This window comes from Coptis chinensis, chromosome 3, assembly GCF_015680905.1.
Source record: "Coptis chinensis isolate HL-2020 chromosome 3, ASM1568090v1, whole genome shotgun sequence".
Taxonomy (NCBI): Eukaryota; Viridiplantae; Streptophyta; class Magnoliopsida; order Ranunculales; family Ranunculaceae; genus Coptis; species Coptis chinensis.
Genome location: NC_141458.1, coordinates 10,088,636 through 10,099,309, shown reverse-complemented (window position 1 = coordinate 10,099,309; position 10,674 = coordinate 10,088,636). Strand labels below are relative to the sequence as shown.

The 10,674-nt window shown below is 34.6% G+C and overlaps 1 non-coding gene across 1 annotated transcript; it reads left to right on the top strand.

Moving 5' to 3' along the window:
• The first annotated feature begins 8,034 nt into the window (after positions 1 to 8,034).
• LOC147507833 (small nucleolar RNA R71) lies at positions 8,035 to 8,141 on the top strand. Its single transcript, XR_015219634.1, has one exon. It is a non-coding gene; the product is annotated as a small nucleolar RNA R71 (small nucleolar RNA).
• The last annotated feature ends 2,533 nt before the right edge of the window (positions 8,142 to 10,674 follow it).

Sequence of the window (10,674 nt, the reverse complement as noted above, 5' to 3'; positions counted from 1 at the left end):
AAAAACCTCCAAAAAATGCACACTCATCTAGTCTGATAGCAAGTAAGGATTCATTGTGTAAATATGCTTCCAAATCCAATTAACAGAAAATAAAAGAGAAGATAGCTTGTCGGGGCCATAGTACAAAATATCTCGATGCGATATTTGGAGATATCTATCCATATTTCAGAAAAAGATATTTAAATATCACGATATGTTTAGAGATATATACGACTACAAATATCAGTTATATTTCAATAATATTTGCGATATTTGTGATATTTATAGATATTTGGCGATATTTTGTATATATAACAATTTTATTTAATATTTACCATTATATTTCAAATAAATATAAATAATGTATCATGATATATCAATAAATATCCACAATATTCACGATATTTGTCGATATTTTAAATATATCCACGATATTTGCATGTGAAACAATGTCAAATATCCCCAAAGAGGGGGATATATCCACGATACATATCCAGAAATTGAATATCGATAAATATCCATATCCTGGTATTTTGTACTATGGTCGGGGCACCTCTGCAAATGTTTGGGATGGTGTCAGCTTCCGAGGAAGGTGATAAAAAGTCACTTTCTTCGGGCCCCTTGAATGTTGGGAACCGTGGGAATTACTCAGCCAGAGTGACTATTGGTTGTCCAGAGAAAGGGAATGTTGCTGGAAAGCTTGTATTCCTCCTGGGTCCCTTCAAGAACTACTTCAGCTTTTGGTTCTAAAAAGTTTTGGATCATGGTCAGTAAAGTTCTAACTAAAGAAGGAGCTGAAGTTGATGAAATAGAATTAATTAGAGATGGTGATCATCTTATTCTTTTTAGTGATAGTTGGGCCTATGAACCAATCCAAACTATATGTAAAATTTAAATGAGATTCAATATTTCAATGTATATAAATGAAATTTTCTTCAATGTATAGCACTGGGCTATTCCTAACATGTAAAGGAGATTTAATGTATATATGCTGAAATTTTCTTTGATATAACTGGGCTATGTAAGACTGCAACCTGTTTTTTTATTATTATGTAGATAATTTATAACAGAATCATCGAGCTTTTAGAGCCCAAAGGAAGTTTGGGATGAACTGGGCTAATTCCCTAGTCCAACTTCACAATTTTTCCTTCCTCAAATCAAATTAAAGTTTGACCTCGTGTTAGAAACATAGAATAAATAAAAAAAAAAATTGCTAAAACAATTCATAGAAGCTCAAATAATACAACAAAGAATCTAGAAGGTCAGATTCATACCAACCAACTAATAAAAATCTTATTTTGGTTTCAGATTAGACTCGAGATCGTTTTGAGTCGCTTCCACCTTATTCAACCCGCCAATTTCAATCTCAAGTCATAGGCGGGGACACAAGCAACACTCACGGAAACCTTAATTTTTCTATATATGCATGTGAAAGGGGAGGGCAATAAACAACATTTTAACACTTCTTACGTAAATCGTCCGTTGGGATTATAATCATTATAGTTGGACAAATCGCGTATTGATTGGTATCCAACCTACTTAATATGTTCATTACCTACCACATATAAACATGTAGAATTTGTTGTTTTACTGCAAATATGTGGACTATTGTATGCTCCTCGCAATATTCAAGGCCGTGAGTCGTAAACATTGACATTTCACCCGGGTTCCTCGGGTATCTAGAATTGAATCGATATCTTGCATAATCAATTAATCATAGTTGGTCTTAGGGATATGATTTACTTGCTATCAATGTAAGGTTTTAGTTTGTTCATCTACATTCGGCATCCATTTAGTGCCGTAAAAACATATCATACTAAGTGTAAAGTGTTTATGTTTAACATTTCGTTTAAATACTTGATAGGTTCCTAAACTATAACCTCAAGAGTGAAGGACTATCGGAGCTCGGGGCTTAGCTTCACAATTAGAAACCTTCACAGCTTGACTGATTCCCTGAACCATATATTCATAGAGTACACAGTACACTTATCTATTTTGAACATCTTTCAAACTCTAGTCGCCGTCTAATGTAGATACTGGTGCTTTATTTACACGAATCTAAAGTTATATTCATTAGACGACATCTGAGTAAAAAGCACAGAACATGGTTTATCATTTTTATTCACACCCAGTCTTGATGAAAAAAAAAACATGAACGATGATGACGAAGAGATGCGCAAGAGCTTTAAATCAATATCGAAATCAAGTAATCAAATACAGGATAAATATATTACCTTTTGAAATCGAGATTTTTTTTTCCGCTTTACTTCTAACAATAATCGGCAGTAGAGAGATAATCAAGGTTTTTTTTTTTTTTTTTTTTTTTTTTTTTTGGCTTTAGTTTAAGTTTTTATAAGGGAGAGCAAATTAGGAGAGATTTGGGAGAGAGAAAAAGAAAAGAGACGGCTGGTTTCTTGTATTTAATTTTGGCATAAAAGGTAATAATTTGGCAATTAATGTGAAGGCTAAGTGGCGAACAATTGAATAGTGGCATGTAGTTGATTTCTGATCTGAATTTACACATACGTCCTTAAGGTACTATGTAATCTTAAGGGTATAAATGGTAGTAAATTTTGAAATGACGAAGTAGTCTTTCTTAAAAGCATTAAATAATTTATTTGAATATTTTATCAAGGGTATTTAGTGGTAGAAAAAAGGCTGGTCCAATTTAAATGTCCATGTTAATTATGGTGTACTCTACTAATTGAGATTAAGATGTCTACTTGTGCTTATATTTCTTTAGCATTCTATTATTTTATGGTATTTTTCGTTATTAAGTTATTATTTTATGGTATTGATTGTGCAGATGACACTTAACACTCAAAGATACCTATGCACAAGATGAACTTGATGTTGTTCGACTTGAAATTCTGAAGTTCATCTAATGGAATGTTCGAGCCGGTGATGGTGTCTTAGCTAGGTTTGGACCCCTTCTAGTTAAGGTTTGGGGATTGATCTCAACATTTGTATTTTTAATTGTAAAACTCATTTGATGTATAGGTGGAACAAATATATTACTCCTTTGATATTTTGGGACGAAGAACAAGTTGGACATTATTATTTCTTTATTGATGCGAAAATTATCAAATTCTTTTAGCAATTCACTGTTGCATGGTCTAAATTTGTTTCTTTTGTCTGTTGCACGATGAATATATTGTCTGAGCAATGTGTTTTTTAAATCAGTGTGGATACGGTGAAAATATATGCAGGTTGAAATTAAATAATCAGGGATTTTTTTTCTTAAAAAAAAGTATAAACCTCGGTTGTGTAAGAACAGTGGTTTAAGGGGATTGTATACACCACGGTTTGAATCAAACAGTGGTAATTATTATTACTATTTCCCACGGTTAACATCACACACAGCATACGTAAAGACTATTAACCACGATTTCTGATGTCCTAATACTTCAGTTTTTCCAAAAACCATGGTAAATAGAGGATACTTAATACCATGGTTCTATTAGAAGTATTTGTCACGGTGGTTGTTACCACGGTATGAAAACAGTGGCTAAAGGCTTTTTACCACTGTAAATAACAGTGGTATATGAGCTTTTCTGTAGTAGTGTATATAGATATTATAGATATGTACAGTATGCACTTGTTTTCTAGTAAAAATTCAAAAATTTCAAAAATATAAATAAAAAGTTTATGCTATACACTTAGGAATATTGGTATTGTTTTCTTTCTCTATACCCTTGATAATCTAGAATCTCACGTAGCATTGCATTAGAATATTTTTAGAAACTTAGGTTAATATGTAGATAATAATCTTTGCATCTTTCTATAAATATATTATATGAGTATCTATGATTGTTTGGCAGTAAGTTTCTGAAATCTAGGCTAGAGTACTTATTCTAAAAATCCTGTGAGAATATAGTCTAAAGCCTTATATGAGTGAAACTTTGAGAAATGACACAAGGGAGAAGTAAAATCCGGATAGAGAAATCACACCTCCTCTTGCTTGATCACTATACCATATCCTAAGCAAGAATTTAGGCCCTCTTTGGATCGATATAGCCAGAAATTCAAACCTATGAATTAGTTTCCACTAGTCGCCCCTCTGAGCCTTTCTTTAGCCTTTCATAAGCTGCAAATTCTTTAACCTTTTACAAAAACAAAACAAAATAAAAATCAACCTACCCATTATAGAATGAGTCTGAGAATAGGATGAGTGAAGAAAAGAGAAGAGAAAAACCTGTATAAACAAAAATTAGTTTATTGCTTCAGAAAAGAAAAAGAAAAGAAATTTCCATCCAAAGAAAAGAAAAGAAAAATAACAATAGAAACAAAATAAAACTCCAAAAAAATAGAATAAAGGAGTCAAAAAGCCAAAATAAAAAGGCTAAGGATGGAAACAAAGTATAGAAGCAAAAGAACAAGGGTTTATCTAGTTATGTAATATTAAGACCATATTAACTCAGACTTATTCTTTTTGAATATCCATTTCCTTCCTTCTTAACCATCTCATAATTCCCGCAATACCTAATAAAGACCTCTAGCTCAATTAGGAATAGGTTAGTGTGATAGTAAGTGGCAAATGTGTTTGATCGACTCCGGCTTCCTTGTGTGTTATTGAGATTGTAAGGTAAAGTGTGCCCACTGCACACTGGAGTAGCGAAACTTGAGCGGAAAAATCAAAGTATTTTTGTCTTGACATTTATGTGAGGACCTACTTAAGGACGCTATTATGAGTTTTCATAAACGGACCTGCTAGTGCATTTTATAGTAGTACTCATTGTATATATATATATATTCGTAGATGATTGATTATTATGCATATATTAGTTTAGGTTTCGACTTGATTATTCTGTATTCATTGCTAGTGAGATGTATAGATAATTGAGACATAAATAAAGAAACAATAGTTTTATTTCTTAGTCGTTATAGTAAAGATGAAGTTTGTGAGTACATTCACTGGAAAACTATCACGAGGCTATAACTCGTCCACTAGGGAATTCCTAGTGGTTTAAGACCTTGTTGCATATGGCCAATGCAATCGCATTCGGCGAAACGAAAGTAGTTAGAACTCCATTTTTGGCCACTTATTCTAATTTCTCATATTTGCTTGAGGACAAGTAAAATGTTGTTTGGGGGTGGTTTGATAAGAGCCCAAAACTGTAGTATTAACCCCTTAATAATAATACTTTTAGACTAATTATATATGCGAGTAATAAATAAGAGTTAATGTTGATTACGTGTTTTTATGTATTTCAGGCATTGGAGTCAATTATGTGCAGAAATGTGTCATTTTGGCGAGATAAAGGAGCAAGGGTTGGTTTCTAAGAAGTTCTATGATTAAAGGCCAAGATTCAAGGAGAAAAAACCTTTAAAAAGCCCGGTCAAAGCTAAAAAGTCAAAGTCAACGTGGGCAGAAAAAGCGCACAAAAGTCAGCAGAACTTCTGAAAGCCATATCTTTGGACTTAGACCTAGGAATTGGACCTATCTTATGTCAAAACGACCGGCTAGGAAAGAGCTTTCCAATGGTCTAAGCATTGACCCAATCAGAGGAGCATAAGTGGACGAAACATCTACTGAAGTCAAATCCAACTGAAAAGGGCTCTGTGGACTGAAGAAATTGGGCTTTGGGCTCGATTTTCCGGCCCAAAATATGGCTCCTCAGCTCATGTATGAAAATGTGGATCTGGTCTCCTCCATTTCAACACACAAGACTTAACTATTAAAAATTCTAGTTGGTAGGTAGCCATTAGCAAATAGTTTTAGATCTAGATTTTTACTCCAGTAATTAGTTTTTCATATCTTGTTTTAGATCTAGTTATACCTTTCAATTAATTAGTGTTAGAATAAGTAGATAATTATTTTAGAATCAAATATTAGTTTCATAATAAAGTATTCATTTTCATCTCAATTTAGTTTATTAATTAAATTCTTATTTAGTTTTAGTATTGTTAAATTCATATCTTAGTTATTAATCATTTCTTAGTGTTAATATAGTTTTGAATTCTTGATTAGTTCAAATTAGTAAAGTTAGAATCTTTATATTATGTCTTGTTTGAATTCAATTGGAAATGATAGTTTAATGACTCTAGGATAAACCTCCATTAGAAGGGGGTTGAATAAGCCTTGATGAAAGTTTGATTGTTGTTAGCGTAGAATAGTCGTAATTTTCCATTCCAATCTAGAAAATAATTAGTTTACCATGAGAATGGGTTTGATTGCTTCACATGCTAATTGTTAGTTGGTAGAGATTACCATGAACAATTAGGGATTAGGAACACCCAATTACTATGCGAAAGCATTGCAATTTGTATTACGATGAATCTTCGCTAGTTAATTAAGTCGAGTTAAGGTGGAATCAATCCCCCCTAATTCTTTATCTAGTATCAATATAGCATTTTGTAGTTGAGTTATTCGTATCTTGTTTATTATTTGAATTGACATCGTAGTATAATTCCCATCGTACTCTCATTACCTTTGGTTGGACCGATAGTCTTAGAAAAAGCGAATTCTAAAGAACTAAGAGTGGAACGAACTTTCTACTCTAACTCTATTGCGATAGCATTCGAGAGTAGAAAACTTTGATAAACCCTTGAGGTAAAATAGTTTTAGTTTTATTTGCGTTTGAGTCTCGTTGTTTATTCGTAGGTAAAATTAGTATTTTACTTTTATCACCCCCAGGTCTAATAGAGCAGTTGTTGTGAAGTAATCTCCCAAGGTGCATTGTACAATAGGACGACCAGGGTCCTTGTACTTAATAATTCCGTTATGTTTAGATAAAGAGGGATATTGGTCAGTTAAGAAGGCTTCGTTGGGTATGTTGGTTTTCCTCTTCTTGGTGCACAACTCTTTTAGAAACTTAGCGTGTCCAGGTAGACTTTTTATAGCATCTAGAAAAGGTAGGTTTATAGTCAAATTTTTAAACACTTCCCTAATCTCATCAAAATTTTCATCCTTTTTAGACACAACTAGTCTCAGGGGATATGGTGGTTTATCTCTATATTTAGCATAAGGGTCAAAAGTATTATTAGTCTTTGCTTTATCTTTAGCCGTTTTCCATCTAGGTGTCCATATTGGAACCTCTACAGGTGTAGGATCTTCAATTTTTATGAAGGTATTCGGTAAGGTTGTGTTTTTTGGTTATGGTTGGACTGGAACTTCTACAGTTGTAGGGTCTTCTGTTTCTATGACAGTATTCGGTATGGTTTCATTTTCAGCTTCCATTTGTGGGCGATCTTTAGACATAGTTACTTTGTTATCAACTACTCTCCTAAATGAAGGGTAGTGACTACATGTAGGTCCCCTAGGGTTATATTACCATTACATTGAATACTGTTGATTTCGAAGGCAGTGTTTGTTGACTTAGGATTAGGCACTGCTTGACCTAAAAACACACCTATTTCATTATTATTCTGGTTAGGAGACATGTCAATAACTTTTTGGCACAAAGACTGCATCATGTGCATAATTTGTTTCATCATATTAGAGTTTTGATCATACTGATCTTTCACCAAGTTGGAGTTTTGTTGCATAATTTGATTTTGTTTTTCCAACAAGGTCACTACTATTTTGTCTGTAGATGGTTGGACTGGAATTAAGACTTGTTGAGCGTGTTCATGTCTTGATGTTGATAGTTCTGGGTCATGGGCACTAAACCTCTATTCTAGTCACCTAAGTTTCCTTGTCCTTGATGTGGAGTTAACTGGTTGAAGTTTCATGGTTGTGGTGGTGGTTGCGTATAGACAAAAGGACAATAGAAGTTGGAATGCTCAAAACTAAAACAGACATTACAACGAGTATATTTAATGTTCATGACTGGAGTGGGTTGTTGTTGAACAGAGAGGACATCTACATTTTTAGTGTGGGCATCGATAAGTGTTTTAAGCTCGGGATCATGTTTAACCTCAAAAGAAGAAGGAGTGGAGCAGGAAGAGTCGTTACCTCCCCAATTGTTGTTCCTCTTAGATTGATCTTCTAAGAATTTATAAGCCTCCAATGCTCCTTTACTAAGAAAACTACCCCCAGTCATGATATCTAGAACCTTCTTATGACGATATAAAAGCCCCTTGAAGAAGGCACGAACAAGCGTGTCTTTCGCAAGATTATGATGCGGGCATTCAATGAGAAGATCAGTGAAACGATTCCAGGCCTCTGAAAAGGATTCATGAGGATTCTGGTGGAAGAAATGAATCTTTTGAATCATTTCATCTGTCTTCAGGGGTGGGTAAAACTTTTCCATAAATAATTGAACAAGATTATCCCATGAGTCCATAAAGTTTGGCATTTGGGCAGTTAACAAAGATGCCGCCTTATCGGCTAGGGTGAATGGAAACACCCTAAGTTTAACTTGATCCGGACTTATGCTAGGATGATGGAATGTAATGAGAACTTGTTATATCCTATGCATGTGTTGATAAGGCTTCTCGTGGTCTAAACCATAGAAAACCGGTAACAAGTTAAATATATTCGGGTGAATTCAAAAATCCCCCACTAGGTCTGCAAAAATGATGCACGACTTAAGGCCATCGTTTAGTGCTTTATAAAAATCAGAGAGAGGAGTCTCTGGTTCTTTAGCCATTGATACAAGTGTAGTGTAAGAAATTCTAGATAGACGTGTGGTATTGCGTCTATGAAAAACAAGCCTGATTATACTATAATTGAAACTCCTCTGATAAAAGAGGTGAGGAGTGGAAGAAAGAGTACCTAAATTCCTCCTTACTACGCGTATGAATAGCGTCTTGTATACGCAATCTTAGTGTATTTAAGAAGTTGGAAACACTGAATATAAAATAATTTGAACAAAAGGAGAGTCTGCAACTAACCTGTGAAAATCGGGCTTTGCTTCAAATAAGGTGCTCTTGGAATCAAGCTAATAAGGGCGCATGCGCGCTCTTGCTTGACACAACTTCCAGTACTTAAAGCGCAGGCGCGCTTCAGAAATAGGCTACTTAGAGTGCGTGTGGACTCCAAAAAATTTGAAAAGTTTACAATAGTTTGCTAAGAAGTCCAGAAAGTAGCCTGTAAAATTTTAGAACAATCAGAGTTATGAAAGTCTTTCTACTGCCCTGCAAAGTTTGTGAGACAGTTTTTGGACACAATACAAACAACTGAATGGTTAATCAATCAAAACGGAGCCAAAAATTTCCAAAATTTTATTGGAGAATCCTTACAGATCATGCGTGTTCTTGTAAAACATTTAGAGCAATTGGAGTTCTACAAACCCTCCTTATCGGTTGTTGTTCCAAAAATTAAGTGTTGCAAAACTGCAGAAACACACTGAAAATAATCCACTAATTAGGTAGTCAAAACAAATAAAAAACAGTTCAAATTTTTACTGTAAACTCCGAATTTATGATAGATACTCTTGTAAAAATCGTAGAATTTTTGGAACTGCCTAAGTAACCTTACTCATCAGTGTTTCCCAAAACTTACGATTTAAAAGCTGAAATGCAACTGTAAAGATGGTATTAGTTCACTAGGTAAAAAAACTTGGAAAAATCTGAAAATATTTTAGTAAATCAATAACACCTTAAGGATTATGCCTGTAAATTTCAGAATTTCTCAAAATTTACAAATGCCTTTGCTACAGTGTTTTTCACTGTGAATCCGCAGACACAAGGGAGGGCGGGCGCACTCTGAACAAGGCAAAATAGAGGGTGTGCGCCCCTGTGCTTAAAATAGTGAACAATAATGAAAATGCAAGAAATAGGAATGAAAAATTAAAAGGGTGGGTGGGTTGAGGATTCAAACAATTGAATTCTTATCCTGAAAGAGTTTAAGACGGCAGCGGAGCCTGTAGATGTTGTATTTACTGGACAATGACCTGATGATTCATGTGATAGGGAATGGATATACTCTTCTTAGGATAAGAGCTGCCTACGTATCAAGTTTTTTGGGGTCAACTTGAATCAAGCCTTTTGGGGTCAACTTGAATCAAGCCTTATGTAGTTCATCTCTCTCTATTTATAGATATTTGAGCTGACCTTCCATATCAGCTCTAGACTGTTATGAAGTGTAGAGTTAATGTCTCCATGATTGTGGCGTTGATTGAGCTCCAAGATTACACTAGTTGGTTTGCTTCCATAAATGGCTGTAACTTATGCTATTGGACGACCTGGGTGTTGGGTCGTGGGGTACGATCTGATGGTGTGGGACGAGTTGAAGGTGGATGACCTAGTATGTGGACACGTGCACTATAGTGTGGAACGGAGGGTACGTACACATCCCCATTTATTTTTTTGTTCGTTCTTTGGACAGCTATTGCGTGGAAAAAAAATGGTAAAAAAAAGTAAAATTTGAAAGCACGGTGTCGTCATACCGCTTTGTTTTGAAATTAGGTTTCAAAAATGTCACGAACCGGCTTTTGGATTCGTGGGCCCAAAATTACGGCGATTTGTGGGCGAGTAATGATTTAGGCATTTGGTAACATGAAACATTTTTGTAGTCTCTCAAGGTTTTGGCAACTGAAGGTTTTTGACTTGTTAAGGGTTTCTCTTTCTCATTTCTCCATCTAGGAAAATAAGGAAAGAAACAGAGCGAAAGAAGAAAAAAATCTCATCTTCAGTATCAGATGTGTCTTTTGATTTTGCAAACTTTGATCTTTTGTTTATTCTAGAACTCGTAATGTCTACTACCAGTGATAGCTTGAGTGGTGAAGTTGAAATTGATGAATGGACAGAGAGAACAGTAAGTGGTGAAGAGGTTGATGATAGGGTTTATAGTGGTGCTGAGGCTTCATC